Raw genomic sequence first — 24,285 nt, forward strand, 5'->3', positions numbered from 1 at the left:
TATTCTTTGGTCCTGACATGCCTGATTAGAATAGAAATCTAAATTTGGTAACATCTTCAAATCAAGAACATCTTTGTATCTGGGTGTCATCAAAGGCATGGAATATGAAGCATTTACAATGCAGTATGCTATTGGTTGGGATATTGTGATGATATATTTTTGGCAGTTTGCCAAAACTGCTACTGCATGTTTATGAAGCTTGTATTTCTGCTGCCCATTTAACCAATAAGGGTTATTGTTTGCTCTGTAAGGAGAAGGATTTATTTGTCCTTGTTAATTCATTTATATGATTGTAAGCTTATGCCAAGGTGATTTTTTTTTAAATGTTTTACATTTAACTCCTAGAAAGAGTAACATAACACTGGTAATGTTTTACAGCAATTCTACATACGCTTTTGTTAGAAGCGACATTACTACTTCTAAACTTGTCTACATACTTGAATATACAATTCTTGTACTCTCCATTCTCAAACCATAGGTCATATGTAGAAGCTCTCATTTTTATTTTAAAATGTTGTTATTATATAGGCCCCAGCATGTAGAAAGAGGAATAAGGTGGATAAAGGAGTGAGAGTGTTGGATAGTGCTAGAGAAGGAAGGACCATGAAGGACTATAAGGAATACAAAGGTTTAGAATGCATATATGTTAACTCTCAAAGCGCGGTGAATAAGATTGGTGAACTACAAGCACTAATGGCCATGCAGAAATATAACGTAGTGGCACTAAGGAAAGATGACTTTTAAAAAGAAAGAAAGGACTGAGTGCTTAATATTCCAGGATGCAAAGTGTTCAGAAAAGATAGAGAAGGGGAAAAAACAGAAGGTGGGCAACAGTACTGATGAGGGAAGGCCATATATTCTGGGAAAGAGGATATCCTTGAGAGGGCAAGAACCAAATCCATTTGGTTAAAGTTGAGCAGCAAGAAAGGCAAGACCACGCGACTGGGGGTATTCTGAAGGCCTCCAAATAATGAGAGAAGTGCAAATCTGCAGGAAACCACAGGGATGCGCAAGAACTATAGACTTCTCCCAATTGATATTCATATAATTAATAGTAAAGGGAAAGGAGGGGGAAGAATTTCTGAAATGTGATCCAGAGAATTTCCTTGACCAGTATGTTCTTGATCCAACTAGAAAGGAGGCGTTGCCAAATGCCTGTGCGGGTACACTGGCAAAGGTGGTCATTGTATTATAAGGTTTAGATTAGCAATGGAGAAGGAACTATCTAAGTTCAGTGGAATGAGAAGGGATCTAGCCAGGGTAAAATAAAACCAAAGACTGATCAGAAAAACTCTATTGGAACAAGGGATGCTCTGAGGACATGTTTCAGGTACAGGCTAGGTGCATTTTATCAAAGGTGAAAGGGAGCAGAACCAAAGCCATGGTACCTTTTGATGATGAGGGAGATGGAGATTATGATGAAACAGTTAGGAAGGGTTTGTGATGCATGTCAGCTTGAATCCTTCAAGCTAGAACCAGGCCGAATACAAAAGTTGAGGGGGAAATAAAGAAGAAAATAGCACTGATCAAGTGAGTGTTTGAGGATAGAATTGCTGTTGACCTAAAAGGAAACCCAAAAATCTTGCGTCACATGTAAACAAAAAATGGATAGTAAGACATGGGATGGTGACTAATAGGGACAAAGAGGGTGATGTATGCTTAGAGGTGCAGGGCGAGGCTTGAATACTTAATGCGTACATTGTATCAGTGTTTACAAAGGAAGAGGATTCTGACAAAATATTGGTAGAAGCGGGTACGGTGGATGGATTGAAAATAGAGAAGGCATGATGTACTGAATGGCTGGCTTTGCTTAGAGTGGATGAATCACCTGGTCTAGATGACTTGCCTCCTGGACTGCAAGGGAAGTGAGAGTGAACATAGATGGTGGGCTTGTCATAATTTTCCAATCTTCCCTAAGTATGGGAGAGGTGCCAGAGAATTGGAAAGTGGCAAATATGACACAACTATTCAAGAAAGGGCACAGGCCAGTGAGTTTAACATCAGTGGTGGGTAGCATTTTAGAAACAATATGGAGAGGTTAGAGTTAATTAAGGAGAGTCAACACAGACTTGTTAAAAGGAGATTGTGTTTGACTAAATTTTTTGATGAAGTAACAGAAAGTTGAGGGAAAGTGATGGATATTGTTTATATGGATTTTAAGAAAGCATTTGATTATGCACCACATAAAAGGCTAGTTTACAAAATTGAGGCTCATGGAATAGCAGGGTCAGTGTCAGCATGGATTTTAAAAAATTGCTTAAGGATAGAAAACAGACATGGTAAATAGCTGTTTTTCAGACTGGAGGGTGGTAGATAGCTGTGATTCCAAGGGCCAATGGTAGACCACTTTATTTTTTGTTATATAAATCACTTGAATATTGGTAAAATTTCAAAATTTGACTATTCCAAACTTGGAGGTATGACAAATGGTGACAATGATTCCAATTGACTGAAACAGACCATAAGCTACGAGAATGGCCAGACAAGTGGCAGATGGAAGGCTGAGGTGATGCATTTCAGAAGAAGGAGTAGGACATAGCAATATAGACTTAATGGCACAGTTCTAAAGCATGTGCAGAGACAGAGGGCCTGGGGCTTCATGTGCATAGATCTTTGAAGGTGGCAGGATGTATTGAAAGAGTAATGAGCAAAGCATATAGCATGCTTGGGCTTCATAAATAGAGGTATTGAGTACATAAACAGAGAAGTTATTTTGAAATATGTTTACAAATCTCTGGTTAGGCCACAACATCAAGAACTAGAGGGCACAGATTCAAACTAATTGATAAAAGGAGTAAGTGTGATATGAGGGGAAAACCAAATTCACCCAGAGGATGGTTGGAGTCTGGAACAAACTTTCTGAGAAGGTAGTGGAGGCAGGTTCGATCGAGGTATTCAAAAGGGAATTGGATTGCTACCTGAAAAGAGAGAATGTGCAAGGTTGTGGTGATAAGGCAGGGGAGTGGGACTAGGTGGAATGCTCTTTCAGAGAGCCAGTGCAGGCTCAATGGGCCAAATGGCCTCCTGCGCTGTAAAGATGCTGTGAACTAGTATTAGGTCCAGCTCTGGTCACTGCACTTTAAGGATGCGAAGACCATGGGATGATGCAGAGGAGATTTATCAAAATTGTTCCATGATTAGGTTGGAAAATCTGGGGTTGTTCTGCTTGGCTTAATGAAATTGAGAGGAGATTTTATAGAGGCATACAAGACTATGATGGATTTAGATAAGGTAGACAAATAAAAGCTGTTCCCATTAGCTGATGGTACAAGGACCAGTGGACGTAATCTAAGATTTTGGGCAAGAGGTGTGTGGAAGAACTTTTTTTTTTACGCAGGCAGTGGTAATGACCTGGAACTCGCTGCTTAGAGGATGGTGGAATCAGAGATGATAATGATTTCAGAAGGAAATTGGAAGGGCACTTGAGGGAAAAGCTTACAGGGCTACAGGAATAGAGCAGTGGAATGGGATTGACTGGATTATTGTACAGAGAGCCAGCATGGACCTAATTGCCTCCTTAGGTGCCATAGTGACTCTGTGCTGTTAAGAAACACATTGTTTAGTGTAACTTGGCTAGGGGGCATGTATAGAGATTAAAACAAGTATTGGAGTTAGAGAAAATCCTGAAGATCAAATACTCTTTACTTAGAATCAATAAACCCTTATCTGTATTTATGCTTTAAATAAATACGTTAAGGTGTTTTTCAACAATTTTTTTGGGAGCTTATAAAACATTGTAATTCCTACAAATCTACAATTTTCAAATATGCAACAATTGTTGTCCAGATCCCAGACTAGGGAGTGAAACGATTTAGTGGTGTTTCCATTTGCTGCCTGCCATCCTGTCAAAATGTGCTTGTGTAGATATGTCCAGTAGGGTTGCTTGTAGGATGGGGTGGGAGGGGAAAATACACTTATTAATGCATTAATTTTTACTTCCTTGAAGCCTGCTGAACTGATATAAGATAAGCTCTTTGTTGCATTATTACTAGAAATACTTTCTGATAAACGCAAGGTGGGAGAAAATGGTGTTTATAGTCTGCTTAAGCTCCCATTTCTAAAAAATTTTGAGATTGTAATCTTGATCCTTGCATTCACTGGCCTTAATCTTATAAACGTCTCTTTAAAATGAAGAAGTATTTAACTCATATACAATGGAACCTTTACTTGTACTCCAATTCTCTACTCTCGTAATAATCTGTCAGAACATTTGGATGTCAAAGTTGAAATTATTATTTTATTGTGCTGTCTTTACCATGATTTTCATAACCAAAATTCCATTTCCCACCCCAGGGGTTGGGGCTTCCCTGGAATTGATTTTAGTTTTTTAGGTCCTGCGCTGATCTGTTTGTTACTCTAGGCTCATAATGTATTACCCCACACCGAATCAAGAACATAATTCACTTTTTGATTGATGAGCTAAGTCTGTATTTGCTGTAATTTTATGGCAGTCTGTTACATTAACTCAATAGCTTGCAGTGTCATTAGTTTAATTTATGCTTTTCTATGCATACCAATTGTGTGGAACTTTTTAAACTTCTGGATGTGTTTTAAGATCTGATCTGTTTGTACACCACAAATGTTTTATTTTGTGTTGCCTGGCTAATCCCCATACCAAGGATATGAGAGAGTATTACAGAGATTCCACCTTTCAGTTAAGATGTTAACCTGAGATGCTGTCTATCTATTCCAGTGCTTCAAAGTATAAAAGGGGGTGAGGGAGGGTCTATGTGTCCTAATTAAACATTCCTCTTTGGTGAGACTTGGTATTTGCCAGTATCGTGAAATGGGTACATAGTGAATTGGTAGCCCACTTTTGCATCGTACACATTTTCTTTCCATTCACTTCATTGGAAAACAAAGTTATACAGGAAGTAAAAAAGGTTGCTGATTCTGTAGCACATGTTTCATGCTATTGTTGAAGATTAATTTCACCTCCACTGTTCCTTTTGAAAAAAGGAATTGTCTGTATTGCTCGTGAATCTGCGAAGGGGACTCAGTAAAAAAAAATTGGAAACCTATGATCTGTGCAAAATTGAGGCATCAGTTAGCATTATCCAGACACTAATACCTGATGTTTAAGAACTTTTCACTTCCCTGTTTATTTAAAGATTATCATATGAAATATGTGTCATGGCATAAATCATATTCATGGACACTAAACTTTAGTTCTAGTAAAGTGAGCTCTGCAAGATAAGATACTTCATAACCTATCTTATGGATCATGTGCTTCAATATCTCTATCTGCTGAAAAATGTATCCATCCTGAAATTCTTAACCTCCTCCATTTCTGCTGCCTTTGTGACAGGTTTTTTCACATATTTGCTAGCCTCTGCATGATGCAGCTATGGAAAATAAATTGGGTCCAGTTTTGTAGGCTTGCTTCCTGTGGTCCAAGGACTCCTGAAAGATGTCCCAGCAGGTTTTGGGTTAGACCATTTTTTCAATCATTCAGGGCAGCTGCCTAAGACCAGCTGGAGCAACCAATTAGTCTAATCAGACCTGGTGTGTATTCATCTTTTTCCACCACCACCGCCATCATGGAGGGTCAACAGACTCAGACCATCAAACTGGCCCGGGTTACTAAAGTTCTTGGAAGGATGGGATCCCAGGAACAGTGTACTCAGGTCCATGTGGAATTTATGGATGACAGCAACCGATCCATCATTCGAAATGTGAAAGGACCGGTCCATGAGGGAGATGTGCTCACACTTTTGGAATCTTGAGTGTGAAGCAAGAAGATTACGATAACAGATCATCAAAACTGATGCCAGCTGAAGCTGCTATCGAAGTAATTGGTTATGGACATTTTCACAAAGTTTTTTTTTGACAAAATGAGACAATAAACATTATAAATAAGTAATCTTTAAAAAAAAAATCCAAATTTGCAGTGGGCACCTAAAACTGGTATTAGGCCCCTGATTTATATAAGAGCCCTAATGCTTGTTTTAGGCAGTCATCTGGGAGCTTAGAAAAACAGCCTGTCCCATTTTAATCTTCTTATAGATTGGATGGATCAGATTAACAAAGATAGCCTAGGCGATGAGGTCATAGTGTGTATTTGGAACAGCTTCTTGGAACCGTTCATTCTAGTGCCAACCAGGGAGCAGGCTATTTTAGACCTGGTAATGTGAATTGAAACAAGATTAATTAATGACCTCCATGATAAAGGAGGGTGAGAAGTATGGATCTAAGACCAGTGCCTTACCATTGTAATTGCCTTTATTTAAGTGTCAGAACCATGTAAAAGGCGTTTCCTTAAAGTGGTCCTTGAACTAAGAATTTGTGTGTATGTAGCCCCCTTTTTAATCTCAGTGGTTCAATTTAAAAATAATCCAGCAGACAAGCTTTAGTCTTAAACAAGATAAAGGAGAGTTTATTGCAAAAACTCCTGCTGAAAGTTATTTAAGTAAAAGTGATAAAGTTATAAATCTAAAAATACAGATACAAAGATTAAAAGCAGAAAAAGATACTTAAAGATGAGATTTCAAATCAGACCCTGTGACATATTGTTGTGGGCCAGTTGTTTGAATCCCTTCTTTTCGAAGTGAAGATGTTGAAACTTGAGGTTTGGTTTAGCAGCTGCGATGGCTTCTGTTGTTGTAGTTTTAGATGGACTCAACAAGCAGAACAGATCCTGGGAGTGAGTGAAGACTTCTGTTTTCTTTTTTATGCTACTGTAGATGGTGGCTTTTGGTAGTCTAATTTAGTATAGCAATCCGATAGCTGTTTCTGGAAATCTTTCCCTGTTGAGGAGAAGTTTCTGTTTAAAGATGTCCCCCCTCATGGTTTTCAAGATTGTCTGACACAAAATGGCTGTTCGCAGTCAGATTTTATACAGTTTCAAAACTAAAAATGGCTGTTATCCCAAACTGTCAAATCATACTTCCATATTAGATATTGAGTTAGACTGGGGGGGGGGGCATAGTCCCATCCATTGTCTTTTTAGCCAAGGTAACTAATCTTTTAAAGGTCTCGCCCATTAACTTCTCTGGTTCCTGTTCTCCCTGGTTTGAGGAATGAGAAAGAGCTATTCAGACCTCCGGGGAAGCCACAATGAGTTTTTTTTACCCTGGTGGAAATGCAAATTGAATTTCAAATGTCTCCACATGTCTGGATATGTCTACCTGCAATCCACCTGGAGCTTGCTGGAAGCTTGACCGCATTTCAGTGGAAAGGTCAGGTAACTATTTTTGCAGCCATCTTTAAAATGGACACAAGAAGCCTTAAAAGGAAGATTAGCTTGTTTACAAAATCTCTGTAATATCACAACTACACATATGTGAACATAAGTTTGAGGACAAAGTTGGCTAAAGTGAACTGGGAAAATGGATTTGAAAGGTAGGACAGTAGAGAAACAGTGTCAGACGTTTAAGGAGATATTCCATAACACTCAGCAAAGAGATATTCCATAACACTCAGCAAAAAGATATTCCATCAAGAAAGACCGTAGAGAAGGATGCACCATCCCTGGTTAACTAAAGAAGTTAAGAATAATATCAAATTGAAAGAATAAGTGTATAATACTGCAAAAATTTAGCAGTAGGTCAAAATTTGGACATGCTATAAATCACCACAATGACTTAAAGAGAGTATGAGAGAAAACTAGCAAGAAATATAATAACAGTAAGAGTTTCTACAAGTATTTAAAAAGAGAGTAACTAAAGTGAGCATTAGTCCCTTAGAGGGTAAGATTGGGGAATTAGTGGGAAATGCAGAAATGGCAAAAGTGTTAAACAGGTATTTTGCGTTTGTCTTCACTGTAGAAGACACAGAACATACCAAGAATACTTGAAAATCAAGAGGTAAAAGGGAAGGGGGTACTTTAATCTCCATCATTAGGGAAAAGGTACTGGGAAAATTATTAGAACTAAAAGTTGACAAGTCTCCTGGACTTGATGGCTTTCATCCTGGGTCTTTAAAAAAAAAGTGGCTGCAGTGATAGTAGATGCATTGGTTGTGATCTTCCAAAATTTCCTAGATTCTGTAAAGGTCCAAGTGGATTGGAAAGTTGCTAATGTAATACTTTTATTCAAGAAAGGAGGGAAACAGAGAGCAGGAAACTATAGGCCAATTAGCCTAACCTCTGCTTTGGGGAAAATGTTCTAATCATTATTAAGGAGGACATTTAAAAAATCGTAATGCAATCAGGCAGAGTCAACATGTTTTCTGAAAGGGAAATTGTGTTTGACTAATTTATTGGAATTCTTTGAGGAAGTAACAAATAAGGTAGATAATGGGGAACGTGTAGATATGGTGTATTTGGATTTCCAAAGGCATCAACAAGATGCCACATCAAAGGGTACTACGCAAAATAAGAACTCATGGTGTAGGAGGTAACATATTAGCATAGTATTGGTTAGTTAACAGGAAGCAAAGAGTAGAAAAAATGGATCATTTTCAGATTGGCAAGCTGTTACCAGTAGAGTGCCACAGGGATCAGTGCTGGGCCTCAACTATTTACAATCTATATCGATGACTTGGATGAAGGGACTGAATGTATGGTAGCTAAATTTGCTGATGTCACGAAGATAGGTAGAAAATTAAGTTGTCAAGAGGACATAAAAGGCCGTAGTAGAATTTAGATGGATTAAGTGAGCAAAAATTTGGCAGTTGGAGTATAATGTGGGAAAATGTGAACTTGTTCACTTTGGCAGGAAGCATAGAAAAGCAGTATACTATTTAAATGGAGAGAGATTGCAGACTGTGTGGTTCAGAAGGATGTGTGTGTGCAGGTACATGAATCACAATGATTGGTTGGAGTCATACCTAGCACAAAGGAAGATGGTTGTGGTTGTTGGAGGTCAATCTTCTCAGTCCCAGGACATCACTGCCGTAATTCCTCAGGGGGGTGTCCTAGGCACAACCGTCTTCAGCTGCTTCATCAATGACTTTCCCTCCATCATAAGGCCAGAAGTGGGGATTTTCGCTGATGATTGTGCAATGTTCACCATTCGCAACTTCTCAGATACTGAAGCAGTCCATGTCCATATGCAGCAAGATCTGGACAACATTCAGGCCTGGGCTGTTGTAAGTAACATTCGCATCACACACGTGCCAGACAATGGCCATTTCCAACAAGAGAGAATCTAACCATCTCTCCATGACATTCAATGGTGTTACCATCAATGAATATTATCGATATCCTTGAGGGGGGCAGGGGCAGGGGGTGGGTGGGTGGTTGCCATTGACCATAAACAGAACTGGACTAGCCATATGAATACTGTGGCTACAAGAAGTCAGAGGCTAGAAATCCTACACCAAGTAACTCGCCTTGACTTCCCAAAGCCTGTCCACCATCTACCAGGTCAGGAGTGTGATGGAAGACTCTCCACTTGCCTGGATGAGTACAGCTGCAACAACACTCAAGAAGCTCGACACCATCCACAACAAAGCAGCCTGCTTGATTGGCAACCCATCCACCACCTTCAACATCTACTCCCTTACACCACCGATGCACAGTGGCAGCAAGATGCACTGTAACAATTCACCAAGGCTTCTTCAACAGCACCCTCGAAACCCACAACCTCTACCACCTAGAAGGACAAGGGTGCATGGGAACACCACCATCTGCAAATTCCCCTCCAAGCCAAACACAATCCTGACTTGGAACTATATTGTCATCCCTTCACTGTTGCTGGGTTAACATCCTGGAACTCCCTCCCTAACAGCACTGTGGGTGTACCTGCACCACATGGACTGTAGCGGTTCAAGAAGGCAGCTCGCTACTACCTTCTCAAGGGCAACTAGGGATGGACAATTAATGCTGGTCTAGCCAGCGACGCCCACACCCCATGAATGAATTTTTTAAAAATGTTGGTATGCAGATACAGCAATGGTTAGGAATGCAAATGGAATGTTGGCAACCACTGCAAGGAGAATGGAATATAAAAGTTGGGAAGTGTTGTTGCAGCTGTATAGTTCCTTGGTTGTTAATAGAATCCAAGCTGGTTGGTGAAGTCAAAACCAAAGCGCAGAGCGTTTCTTTACCGAGTTTATTGAATTTGTTCACTCTCATGGGACACTCCACCCAGTGTCCCAGCTGTCCTCTATTTATAAAGAGCATTTCTGACAACACAACACTGCATTGGAGTGTTAGCATAGATTTTTGAGCTCAAGTCCTGGAATTGGACTTGAACTTACAACCCTCTGACTCGGAGGCCAAAGCGCTACTGATTGAGCCAGACCTTGGATTGCTGTGCCTATTTATATGTGCTCAAAGTACTTAAGATACACAAGGTGAAGGGCATTGTTTAATTAACAATATAATTTACATACTATAACACTGAGGCTGCATCTAGAGTACTGTGTACTGTTTTGGTCTCCTTACTTAAGGAGGGATATTATTGCATTAGAAGCAGCTCAGAAGTTTTACTAGACTGATTTTCTAGGATGTAGGGATTATTTTATGAGAAAAGGTTGGGTCTGTAACCATTGGAGGTTAGAAGAATGGGAGGTGATCTTATTGAGTGGACTTGACAGGGAGAATGTTTCCCCTTGGGGAGCCTAGAATTAGGGGACACAGTTTAAAAATGAGATGTTTCCTATTAAAGACTGAAATAAGGAGAATTTTTTTCTCTCTGAGGGTCGTTAGTCTGTGGAATTCTCTTCCCCAGAAAGCAATGGAGGCTGGGTCATTGAATGTATGTAAAGCTGAGTTGGATTTTTAATCAAGGGAGTCGAGAGTTATGCAGGGCAAACAAACATGGAATTGAGACCACGATCAGATCAGCCATGATCTTATCTAATGGTGGAGCAGGTTCGATGGGCTGAATGAACTACTACTCCTCATTCTTGCTTTTCAATATTGAATCGTATTTATTTCATATGTTCTTGGTTTACAGGATTTAGGCCCATGAGATTTGCCCTGAAAATGGGTACAATGTGGTCCAATTTCTCCCCTATGCCTTTTTAATTATTCTAGCATTGACTTCTCTCAATCTTCAATTCCACTGCTTGAATTCTCCCTATCATTAAAAACTTTTTTCCCCCTTACCTCCCAAACGAGAAAATAGAATCGAGCTGCACAGCTTTTTATTAAGTGATACATCTGTAAAGCAGTTGATACGATCTTCATTATTCCATTCCTTGTTCATTTTTCCCATAGGTGAATAGTCTGCAGGTTAGCACTATCAAAGCACCCATGTGAATAATGGTCACTTAGATGAGTACAAGAGAATGGCGTAATGATGATTGATACTATTGATTAGTGTCCTCTTATACAGTTAATGTGGTCAGGAGAGGAAGATAGAAAAATAAACACGGGGGAAAAGAATTACATTTTCTTTGCAAGAGTTAATTGACCATGAAAAAGTGATTGTTCCTCTGCAATATAAATCGTGGTTTGTCCATTTTAGCCTACAGGGGATAGCACTCTGCATTTATGCAATGCCATGCTGTAACAGCTGAACGAAATAAACTCCCTCTAATTGGGGATTAATATTTTGTTTTAATTTAAACATGGTATTCAGTTTGGGGAAAAATGCTGTTGAAACACAGGGGAGGGTTCAGTTAGGTAAATTTTCAATAAAGTTTACATTTGGCACAGGGTTCTAATGCCTGTTGCCAAAGTCATTGTAATAAAATTCAGATAATGTAACCATCACTGGTAGCTAACATAGAGTAAGGCCAAAATAAAAGCAAAATACTGCTGATGCTGGAAATCCAAAACAAAAACAAAAATACCTGGAAAAACGCAGCAGGTCTGACAGCATCTGTGGAGAGGAACACAGTTAACGTTTCGAGTCCGTATGACTCTTCAACAGAGCTAAGGAGAAATAGAAAAGAGGTGAAATATAAGCTGGTTTAAGGTGGGGTGGGACAGGTGGTGGGACAGGTAGAGGGCCAGTGATAGGTGGAGATAACCAAAAAATGTCATGTACAAAGAGGTGTTGAAGGTGGTGGTATTATCTAAGGAATGTGGTAATAGGTGACATTAAGGGTAGAAAGCAGGACGAGCAAGGTACAGATAGCCCTAGTGGGGGTGGGGTGGGGGGAAAGGGATCAAAATAAGCTAAAAGGTAGAGGTAAAACAATGGATGGAAATACATTTAAAAATAATGGAAATAGGTGGGAAAAGAAAAATCTGTATAAATTGTTGGAAAAAAGGGGGATCAGAAAGGGGGTGGGGATGGAGGAGAGAGTTCATGATCTAAAATTGTTGAACTCAATATTCAGTCTGGAAGCCTGTAAAGTGCCTAGTCGGAAGATGAGGTGCTGCTCCTCCAGTTTGCGTTGAGCTTCCTGGAACAAAGCAGCGGGCCAAGGACGGACATGTGGGCATGAGAGCAGGGTGGAGTGTTGAAATGGAAAGCGACGGAGGTCTGGGTCATGCTTGCGGACAGACCGAAGGTGTTCCGCAAAGCGGTCACCCAGTCTGCGTTTGGTGTCTCCAATGTAGAGGAAACCGCATTGGGAGCAGTGAATGTAATAGACTAAATTGAGGGAAGTGCAAGTGAAATGCTGCTTCACTTGAAAGGAGTGTTTGGGCCCTTGGACAGTGAGGAGAGGGGAAGTTAAGAGGCAGGTGTTGCACCTTCTGCGGTTGCATGGGAGCCATGGGAGGGGGTTGAGGTGCAGGGGGTGATGGAGGAGTGGACCAGGGTGTCCCGGAGGGAACGATCCCTGCGGAATGCCACCAGGGGGAGTGAAGGGAAGATGTGTTTGGTGGTGGCATCATGCTGGAGTTGGCGGAAATGGTGGAGGATGATCCTTTGAATGCGGAGGCTGGTGGGGTGATAAGTGAGGACAAGGGGGACCCTATCATGTTTCTGGGAGGGAGAGGAAGGTGTGAGGGCGGATGCGCGGGAGATGGGCCGGACACGGTTGAGGGCCCTGTCAACCACTGTGAGGAGCTGTAGTCGAGGTAGCTGTGGGAGTCGGTAGTCTTGTAATGAATATTGGTGGACTAGAAATTGAGACAGAGGTCAAGGAGGGGAAGGGAAGTGTCAGAGATGGACCATGTGAAAATGATGAAGGGGTGGAAATTGGAAGCAAAATTAATAAATTTTTCCAGGTCCAGAAGCATGCAGCAGCACCGAAGCAATCATCGATGTACCGGAAAAAGAGTAAGGCCACATGAGTGTTAACAGCATGTAATGTGCTGATGATTACTATCCACTTCCTTGTTTACTTCAAAAGAAAAAATATTTTTATTCATTGTTGACTTATAAATTGGGAAAAGATACAGGGGGATTGTGAGGAAGGACTTTTTTACGCAGCGAATGGTAATGACTGCTCACGAGGGTGGTGGAGGCAGAAACGATCAATGATTTCAAAAGGAAATTGGATTGACAGGGCTATGAGGATCAAGCAGAGGACTGGGACTGATTGGTTTGCTCTGCAGGGATCCGGCATGGATCGGCGGGCTGAATGGCCACCTTCTGTGCCATAAATTGCTCTATGGAATACATTATTGTGACTCTGCTATTGTAACTCTAATCTGCTTGTCTGGATTGTAACAGCACCAAATTCTTTTGTCGATTGTAGTGGTAAATTGATTCTTAGAATCTGTTCATATACTATATAACTTCTATTGCTATTATTATTAGAACTTTAGTTTAGATGTAGCGCAAGACTCAATTCCTCAAGGGGGAAGAATTGAAAAAAATCAGCAGTATTAGTGAAAAATGGTGCTAGAGAAATTAATGGGGTTAAAGGGTGAAAAATCCCCAGGGCCTGATGATCTACACCCCAGAGTACTAAAGGAAGTGGCCCTGGAAATATTGGATGCATTGGTGGTCATCTTCCAAAATTCTATAGCAGTTCCTACAGATTGGAGGGTGGCAAATGCAACCCCACTATTTTAAAAAAGGAGGGAGAGAAAAATTAGAATTACAGACCAGTTAACCTAACATCAGTAGTGGGGAAAATGCTAGAGTCTATTATAAAAGATGTGGTAACAGAACACTTGGAAAGCATTAACAGAATTGGACAAAGTCAGCATGGGTTTATGAAAGGGAAATCATGCTTAACTGATCTACTGGAGTTTTTTGAGGATGTAACTAATAGAATAGATAAAGGAGAACCAGTGGATGTGGTGTATTTGGATTTCAAGAAGGCTTTTGATTAAGTCCCACTTAAGAGGCTAAGTGGGCAAAAATAAAGCACATGGGATTGGGAGTAATATACTGGCATGGATTGAGAATTGGTTGATAGACCGGACATAGTGTGGAAATAAATAGGCCTTTTTCCAGGTGGCAGGCGGTGACAAGTGGTGTACCGCAGGGATCAGTGCTTGGGCCCTAGCTATTCACAATATATATGAGTGACTTGGATCAGGGAACCAAATGCAATATTTCCAAGTTTGCTGATGACACAAAACTAGGCAAGGTTGTGAGGAGGATGCAAGGAGGCTTTAGGCGATTTGGACAAATTGTGTATGTGTGTGGGCAAACACATAGCAGATGCAGTATAAAGTAGATAAATGTGAATACGCTTCAGTGTGAAAAACAGAAAGGCAGAGTATTATTTAAATGCTGATATATTGGGAAATGTGGATGTAGAAATGTGGATGTCCAGGTGTCCTTGTACACCAGTCAGTGAAAGTAAATAGGCAGGTGCAGCAAGCAATTAGGAAGGCAAATGGTCTGTTGGCCTTCATTGCAAGAGGATTTGAGTTCAGAAGTAGGGATGTCTTACTGCAGTTATACAGGGCCTTGGTGAGACCACATCTGGGGTATTGCATGTAGTTTTGGTCTCCCTACCTAAGAAAGGGTATACTTGCCATAGAGGGAGTGCAGCGAAGGTTCACTAGGCTGATACTGGGGATTGCAGGACTGTCATATGTGGAGATAATGGTTCAACTGGGCCTGTACTCAATAGAGTTTAGAAGAACGAGAAGGGATCTGATTGAAATGTATAAAATTATAACGGGGCTAGACAGAGTGGATGCAGGGAGGATGTTCCCCCTGGTTGGGGAGTCTAGAACCAGGGGCCACAGTCTCAGGATACAGGGCAGGTTAGTTAGGACTAAGATGTGGAAATATTTCTTCACCTGAGGGTGGTCAACCTGTGGAATTCTGTACCACAGAAGGCTGTGGAGGCCAGGTCACTGAGTATATTCAAGAAAGAAATTGATAATTTTTTGGATATTAGAGGCATCAAGGGGTATGGAGAGAAAGCAGGAATATGGCATTGAGATAGAGGATCAGCCATGATCATATTGAATGGCGGAGCAGGCTCGAAGGGCTGAATGGCCTCCTCCTGCTCCTAGTTTCTATGTTTCTAAACAGGCTAATCTAAACAGTGAAAGCCCTTCAGTGCTTTTTTTACTTCACTTTTGTCAAGTATTATTGATGTAGAGAATCCCTGGAATGAATTGTTTTAAGATTCATAAAATGTATCTAGGGGTCTTTTTTCAGCACCCCTTTATTCTTGGACAGGATGAAAGAAAATGCTCATCATCTAGTAGCTTATCTTGTCTCTAGCTTCCATTGCAATCTGTCTTGCCTTTTATTTTATGGTGTAATTATGGTCAGTGCTGCTCTGAAATTTTCTGTTGTGCTTTCCTTATTCCTTCTAAGCTCCAACCAATTATGTGGTCCAACACTTTTTTTTCCTATTTTCTTTGACACTCTTGCCTTTTGAAATTGAGAATCTTGGACTTCAACTCATTTGTTCCCTATGTTTCAAAACTGTAGAACTTTATACCTCCCTCAGTCTTTCTAACCTTGCTTCTACAACCTCATACTTTTAAAACCCAACCTTGTCATCATTTAATCACTACTATTCTTTCAGTCTGCTTAACCTTGATGGTGCCCTGCATTGAAGTGTGATCATTAGTGTTAGGTTTGTAACTGTCAAAGAACAGAATTGCATATTAATGCAGTCTCTTGCAGACCTGGATATTTAACATAAATTTCCATGTACCACAATTTCTGGAAGTAATACTAACTCATAATATGGTGTACAATGTAATGTGGTGTCTGTGTCACCCTGCATAAATTACGCTAATTTACACAGCCTCTGTGCATATGTAAGATTTGCTTACCTTTAATTACTGTGTAAGCAAATGCTATGTTGTACTGTTCATATATACACTGTAACAAGGATGTGTTTCTTAAATTCGGGCAAAAATGAACTAAAAACTAGATTACAAATATTTTTATGTACACATTAAGCAACCCAGTAACAATTTTAAAGGGCAGCAGTGTTTAGAAGGTCTACATCTTCAATGTTGTCAAACAGCAAGGTGTCAGTAAATTGTTGTGTTGGCTCTCTTTGGTCTTTAATATATGTAATGATATCTGAGAAGCTTTAATTCTGACATGCACTGCTAGCTGGAGCGTGAAATATCTCGATTTCAGTAGTTCACAATTGATTACAATTTTCATTTTTAAATAATTTACAGAGTAGTGCTGTTGCAGTTCTTGAACAGAATCTTACAGAATAATTAACCAAATGTCTGAAGATTGGAGGATTTTGTTTATCTATCAAACATGTGAATTTGTAACATGATAATGTAGCCTAGATATATCATTTTTATGGAAATCTATTGTGTTTCAGTATAACCATTTAGAGGTACAGCCTTCACATGGTGTTCAAAAACTTCTTTTTAGCTTAAGTATTGCCCATCAGTTTTGTGAATACTTTCATTTAGATTGGTCCTCATCCTTAAAGTCAAGGCTCTGCTTTTTGTCTGAATGTATCTATTTTCTGGGGATGGGGTGTACCAAAAGTTAGAGAACAATGACATGTATTCCATTTGTCCTTCAGGAATTCATGCAGACCATTGACAGCCAGAATTTCATGAGTGGTAACTTATTTTCTTGAAACATCGTTTGGAGCATTGAGTCTCCAGCACACAGAACCTATATAACAAAGCTACAGTATATAACATTTTTGTTGAAAATCTGAACAATTATTGGGATTACTGATGCAATCTTCTATGTTAAACCTACACAAATTCATGCAACCAATCCTGAACTGAAAGACCCAAGTTTGAATCTCATCTCAGACTGATATTTCCACTAGAGTTACAGTCAGACTGGCGATTCAAAAATTCAATTGGGTAAACTGAAGGTTAAGCTTTGGCAAAGTGCCAGCTGGCAAGAGGAAAGCTTAGCTAGTACTGTGCTTCGGATCATACTTCAGCACTAATTAAATACAGAATAGGACTAACAGAGGCAATTGAAAAATCTGCCCGTCCTCCTCACCTGCCATCTAATTTAGATGGCCTTATAAATAGCCTGCTAAACTATAATTTGATTACTGAAGAATTTTGACATGCCTGCTGGCACTCCTATAAATTTAATGTATATTTTTCTCTGTGATCAAATGTTTCCATGTTGTGGCCACATAAAAGATAAAAGGACGAGTAGGCCATTCTGCCCTTTTGAGTCTGTTCCACCGTTCAATAAAATCATCGCTCATCTTCTATCTCTGATACATCTTCCTGCACTAACACCATATCCTTTGATTCCCTTAGTATCCAAAAATCTATCGATCTCCAATTTGAATATACTTAACAGCTGAGCATCCACAGTTCTCTGCTGTATAGAATTCCAGTTTCACATTCCTTTTGAGTGAAAAGATTTCTACTCAATACAGTCCTAAATAGCTGACTCCTTATTCTGAGACTATTCTAGTTCTTAATTCTAGACTCCACAACCTAGAAAACATCCTCCCAGCATCTAATGTGTCTAGCCCCTGGAGGGTTTTACATGTTTAATGAAATTACCTTCCATTCTTCCAAACACTAGGGAATAAAGGCATAGTCTACTCAACCTTTCCTCAGGTCAGTCCCCTCATCCCAGGAATCTATATAGCGAACTTTTGTTGCACTTCCTCTAAGGCAAGTGTGTTCTTCCTTGGGTGAACAGACCAAAACTGTACACAGCACTCCAGATATGTTATTATCAAAGCCCTACATAATTGCAATAGAAGAGTCTGTCTCTTCATACTGCAATCCCTTTATAAAAATGCCAACATACCATTTGATCTCCTAAATGCCTGCTGCACCAGTGTGTCTACTTTCTGTAATTCATGTACAAGGCTACCGAGGTCCCCCTAAATACCAGTATTTTCAAGCCTCCTGCCCTTTTTAAAAAAAAAAAAATCTGTTTTTCTCTTTTCCCTACTAAAATGGATAACTTCACAACACATTATATTCCATCTGCCATTTAAGTTGTTGAACCCTTTTGCAGCCTCTGTGTTCTCCTCACCGCTAACTTGTACACCTAACTTATGTATCCAAGTTTGCTGACAATAGATACATAGATCTCGACTTTAGGTGAGAGGACTGAGTCTATGACTTAAGTAAATGAAGCCAAGCACTGATCCTTGTGGCACCCTGCTAGTTACACTCTGCCAACCTGAAAATGTCTCATCTGTCCCTGCTCTCTGTTTGCTATCCGTTAACCAATTCTCAATCCATGTTAATATATTACCCTCAATTCCATGAGCCTTAATTTTGTAATAACTCATCAAATTTTTTGAAAATCCAAACACACTCTACTCAATGGTTCCTCCTTTATCTTTCCTATTTGTTGCATTCTCAAAAAATTTCAGCGGATTTGGCAAATACAATTTCCCTTTTATAAAACCACATTGACTCTACCCAACCATATGACGATTCCCTAAGTGTCCTGTTCTCGTGTCCCCAGTAATAAATAATCAATTGCCTCTGTTAGTCCTATTCTGTATCTAATTAGTGCTGAAGTATGACCTGAGCTACACTACTAGCTAAGCTTCCCTCCTGCCAGCTGGCACTTTGTCAAAGCTTAACCTTCAGTTTACTATGTAGCAAGTGTAACCCCACTATTCTAGAAAAGAGAGAGGGAGAACGCAGGGAACCATAGGCCAATTAGCCTGACATCAGTAGTAGGGATAATTCTAGCATTATCCCTACTACTGATGTCGGGCTAATTGGCCTACAGTTCCCTGCCCTCTCCCTCTCTCCTTTCTAGAATAGTAGGGTTACATTTGTTACATACTAAACCATGGGAACTGTTCTAGAATCTATGAAATTTCAAAAGATCAAAACCAATACATCACTAGCTATGTAGCCACTTCTTCTAAATCCCTAGGGTGTAGGCTGCCAGATGCGTTGGATTTTCAGCTTTTCCCCCCGTATATTCCTTTACTGATACAAACATCCTAAAGTTCCTTATTTTCACTAGACCCTTGGTTCTCTACTACTTCCAGAATGTTTTATGTGCCTTTTGTACTGTGAACAGACACTTACCATTTGTTTAATGCCCCTACTATGTTGTCTTTCTCATTCTAATTTCTCCTAGCTCTGTCTGAGGTGCACAAATTTACGCTTGCTAATCTAATTCCTTTTTACACACCTATAGCAGCTTTTACAATCTATTTATTGTCATTGGTAAGATTTTAGAGTCCATTATTAAGGATGAGATTTCAGAATACTTGGAAGTGCATGGTAAAATAGGGCAAAGTCAGCATGGTTTCATCAAGGGGAGGTCATGCCTGACAAATCTGTTAGAATTCTTTGAGGAGGTAACGAGTAGGTTAGACAAAGGAGAGCCAAAGGATGTTATCTACTTTGGCTCTCCTTTGTCTAACCTACTCGTTACCTCCTTCCAGAAGGCCTTTGACAAGGTGCCGCACAGGAGGCTGCTCAGTAAGATAAGAGCCCATGATGTTAGAGGCAAGGTACTAGCATGGATAGAAGATTGGCTGTCTGGCAGGAGGCAGAGAGTTGGGATAAGGGGGTCCTTCTCAGGATGGCGGCCGGTAACTAGTGGAGTTCCGCAGGGGTCAGTGTTGGGACCACAACTTTTCACTTTATACATTAATGATCTAGATGAAGGAACTGAGGGCATCCTGGCTAAGTTTGCAGATGATACAAAGGTAGGTGGAGGGACAGGTAGTATTGAGGCAGGGAGGCTACAGAAGGATTTAGACAGGTTAGGAGAATGGGCAAAGAAGTGGCAGATGGAATACAACGTGGGGAAGTGTGAGGTCATGCACTTTGGCAGGAAGAATAGAGGCATGGACTATTTTCTAAATGGGGAGAGAATTCAGAAATCTGGAGAGCAAAGGGACTTGGGAGTCCTAGTCCAGGATTCTCTTAAGGTTAACTTGAAGGTTGAGTCGGTAGTTAGGAAGGCAAATGCAATGTTGGCATTTATTTCAAGAGGACTAGAATATAAAAGCAGGGATGTGCTGCTGAGGCTTTATAAGGCTCTGGTCAGACCACATTTAGAATATTGTGAGCAATTTTAGGCCCTGTATCTCAGGAATGATATTCTGGCCCTGGAGAGCATACAGGGGAGGTTCACGAGAATGATCCCAGGAATGAAAGGCTTAACATATGAGGAATGTTTGAGGACTCTGAGTCTATACTCGATGGAGTTTAGAAGGCTGAGGGGGGATCTGATTGAAACTTACAGAATACTGAAAGGCCTGGATAGAGTGGACGTGGGGAAGATGTTTCCATTAGTAGGAGAGACTAGGACCCGAGGGCACAGCCTCAGAGTAAAGGGAAGACCTTTTAGAACGGAGATGAGGAGAAACTTCTTTAGCCAGAGAGTGGTGAATCTATGGAATTCATTGCCACAGAAGGCTGTGGAGGCCAGGTCATTGAGTGTATTTAAGATGGAGATAGATAGGTTCTTGATTGGTAAGGGGATCAAAGGTTACGGGGAGAAGGCGGGAGAATGGGGTTGAGAAACTTATCAGCCATGATTGAATGGCGGAGCAGACTCAATGGGCCGATTGGCCTAATTTCTGCTCCTATGTCTTATGGCTACTGTATCTTATTCTCTCTCATCAATTTCTTTAATATTAGCAGTGTCCAGTGGTTCACTATGCAAAAATACCTCTTGTTATGAGACTTGATACAGGTGAATAGTTCCCAAGGTTAATACCAAAGTTGTGTGCAGAGTTAACCATGTGACATTGAGTGCTACAGTACACTCAATGCCACTGGGAAGAGATCTGAATATGTGCTCTTAATTGCAGTATACCTGGTGGATAATGTTGTGCAGGACTCTAATGAAAAACTGACAGGCTGGTGGCACTTGCTGTTGAGGATCATGCGCGCCTAAACACACTGCTATTGAAATAGACACCTTAGGGTTTTTTGGCACCTGTAGGATTATCTCCCAGTAAGACCACCATCAAAGAAAATGGAGAGGGAAGTTATTCTAACAACACTGAAAGCACATTTATGTTTGAAAATACATTTGATAACTAGTGCTCTTAGCATCTTGAACCCTTCACGATAAATAGCAGGTTTTAGAAGAGTTGACAGCCATTTAGGTTTGCTTTCTGCTTAATACAAGTACCATTACACATTATTTGAACAATTTTTCCTTTTAATAATAAGCATAAACTTATTTTTTCCAGGTATACATTTTGATTTTTTTAAAGAGATTGGGGGGACATCAGACACTTTTTTTTCTAAACATCAGAAGCTCTGAATTTACGAAAACGCGAGCACATTCCTTTAGTGATTACGTTACTGGACTGGAAATCCATGGCCTGGACTATTAATCGAGAGAACTGTTCAAATCCAGCCATGGCAGTTTGAGAATTTAAATTCAGTTTTCAAAGAATCTGGAAATTAAAACCTGGTGTCAGTAACAATGACCATGAAGCTGTCAGATTTTTGTAATAAGCCAACTGGTTTACCAATGATCTTTAAAGGAAAGAAACCTGATGTCCTTACTTGGTCTGGTCTCGATGTGGCTTCAGTAATTCACAAGTGGCTGACTCTTAATTGCCTGTTGAAGTGACTTCATAAGCCCCTCAGTTGTATCAAAAGAGCACCACATGGACCTCAATGGTTCAAAAAGGAAATACACCACTGCCTTCTCAGGACCACTAGGGATGAGCAAATGCTAACCTTGCCACATGTGAAAATTAAATTTAAAAATCACTCATTACTTTAAAAGCCATACTGGTTTCCTTCCAACCTTCTCCTAAAATGGCAGGCTATTTGTGCACGCTGATGTTCTCTATATATACACACACACACGCCAACAACCGTGTTAGTGGCTAAAGCAGGGGCTAACAAGGGGGAACCTTTCATCATCATTTAGCAGTATGATTTTCATTGTCAGATTTAGAGCCAATAAATATTGTCAAAGGACACCTTAATTGAAAGGCTTTTGTTTCTTTGAGTCAGAATCATTTTGTCAGGAAGCTCTGGTCTTTGAACATGAATGTTTTGTCCAGTCTTCTTATTCAGAGTAGTTTAGTTCTGTTTTTGCGTTTTAGTAGGTGACTACTGACCCAACCTGAATCTCAACCTTCTGAGCCCCAAAAGGTGGTGATCAGGCTAATTACAAAGTTTAGTTGTATACAAATTACATGGCACAGCCTTTTTTTAAAAAAACATTCAAACACTATCAAAGATACTTCCTGAACATCAAAAACACTTCAAAATGAATATTCTACAAGCCAGCATGAGGCTCACCAGCTCTGTTTCCTGGGTGTTACTGTTGTTGGAAGTATCTTCTAAGTAGAAACCGATATCATCAGGTACCAAAACAAAAACAGAATTACCTGGAAAAACTCAGCAAGTCTGGCAGCATCGGCGGAGAAGAAATCAGTTAACGTTTCGAGCCTTCATGGCCCTATGAAGGCTCGAAACGTTAACTGATTTCTTCTCCGCCGATGCTGCCAGACTTGCTGAGTTTTTCCAGGTAATTCTGTTTTTGTTTTGGATTTCCAGCATCCGCAGTAGCTTTTAGCTTTTTGTTTTTATCACCAGGTACCATGTGGTTTTCTTAAAATAGATCACTTGTGTCACTAACCTAACAATTCCAGCCCACCTACACCGATTAATTAAAATAATTATGCAATTTGCATGCAGATGGGATGAGGTGATGGTTTTAAATAACAGCATTTATTGAGGGAGGGAAGGAAGATAATTTTTGGCAAAATGCCTGAACATTGCAGATGTGTTATACACCAGGGGATCACTGAAATCGTGGACTGATTTTTTTTTTCACCTTAAATGTGTTTTTTTCCTCCTCTTAGATTTTGCACCCAGTGACCCAGATGAAGGGAGATGGGAAGGAGACCTGGTCCAAACCTTGGTCAGTGCCACTTTGTAACCAGCCCCAGGTGATGTCCAAGGACCTTTTTTTTTTCTTTTGCTCCACCCCCATGTATATATTCAACAATTGCCTGATGGCATAATTGTGTGGAAAAGTTACTGCCAAAAATCTTGTTTGTTCAACTAAAAAAACCTAAGAGGAGTATTTTCCCATCTCCATGCCCTGTGTCACTTTCTCCACTTCCATTGCTGCACCCCCCTCACCGCGACACCAACCCCAGCAGTGAGATCCAGGTCATAGTCACTTGCTGCGTAAAAACGTTCCTTACACCGCCACCATTACCCGCCCCCCCCCCCCCCCCCCCCCCCCCCCCCCCCCCCGCCCCCGCGCCCCCCCGCACCCTCCCCAAAACTTGTTAAACCTGTGTCTTTTAGCCCTTGCACCATCAGTTAATAGGAACAGCTTTTCTTTGTCTACCTCATTGTAAACTTTCACAATCTTGGACACAATCTGATCTTCCTCTACTCCTTTGGTGCAAGAAGAACCCTAGCTCCTCCAACCTACCATTGTAGCTTGAAATCCATCATACTGGAGCATTCTAGTAAATCTCCTGTGTACCTTCCTTAAGGACCATCACATCCTTCCTAAAGTGTGGTAACCAGAACTGGATGCAATATTCTTAGTTTTGGCCTAGCCAGAGTTTTATAAAGGCTTTGCGGCAGCAATTCCCCCTTGAACAGATTTCAACTCTCCATGCGTTCAAGAAACTACTTTTTATTGCCCAATATTTAGTCTGGAAGATAAATGTTATAAGAGAATTAATTTCTTGCAGAGACCAATTTCATTTACTCATTCTTTCTATTTGTTCTTGGATTGTGGGAAACATTGGTGCATACTTGCTATCTATCGCCAAAGACTGCTTAATGCCAGTGAAAGTCCTTATCCATATTTTTGACCGTTCTGGACTTGATTTCGCCAATATCCTCCACACACTTATTCTGCACATTCACACATTCTGCAACAATACAAAAGTAAAATACTGTAGTTCCTGGAGATTTGAAATAAAAATGCAAATATACCATGATTATTCAGCAGGTCCAGCAGCTTTTGTGGAGAGAAAAATAAACTTAATATTTCAGGTCTGTGAGAAAAAAAATTACAGACCTGAAACATTAATTCTATTTTCATCTCCACAGATGCTGTCAGACCTGCTGAGTATTTGCAGCATTTTCTGTTTTTCATATGTACATTCTTCCTGGCATTAAATCAGGTTTGCCCAATACCACCATTCTTGTTGATCTACAATGGTGCC

The 24,285-nt window shown here is 40.3% G+C and overlaps 1 protein-coding gene, 1 long non-coding RNA gene and 1 pseudogene across 7 annotated transcripts in view; 2 read left to right on the forward strand and 1 right to left on the reverse strand.

Moving 5' to 3' along the window:
* The window catches only part of LOC144685408 (uncharacterized), a 1,061,419-nt gene that overhangs the window by 730,187 nt on the left and 306,947 nt on the right, over positions 1–24,285 (reverse strand). The gene's annotated exons all lie outside the window — the stretch shown is intronic.
* rc3h2 (ring finger and CCCH-type domains 2) overlaps positions 1–24,285 on the forward strand; it is a 116,159-nt gene that overhangs the window by 14,288 nt on the left and 77,586 nt on the right. For 3 of the 6 annotated variants that reach the window (XM_078549822.1, XM_078549821.1, XM_078549827.1), the window contains one exon: positions 22,954–23,040. The exons of 2 other annotated variants lie outside the window; for them this stretch is intronic. The gene's annotated coding sequence lies outside the window, so the exon portion shown is untranslated. The remainder of the gene's footprint in view (positions 1–22,953; positions 23,041–24,285) is intronic. One more of the 6 variants, XM_078549823.1, reaches the window with a different exon arrangement.
* Positions 5,526–5,806, forward strand: LOC144685199 (small ribosomal subunit protein eS28 pseudogene; annotated as a pseudogene).

The sequence above is a fragment of the Cetorhinus maximus genome, chromosome 10, assembly GCF_964194155.1.
Source record: "Cetorhinus maximus chromosome 10, sCetMax3.hap1.1, whole genome shotgun sequence".
Lineage (NCBI taxonomy): Eukaryota > Metazoa > Chordata > Chondrichthyes > Lamniformes > Cetorhinidae > Cetorhinus > Cetorhinus maximus.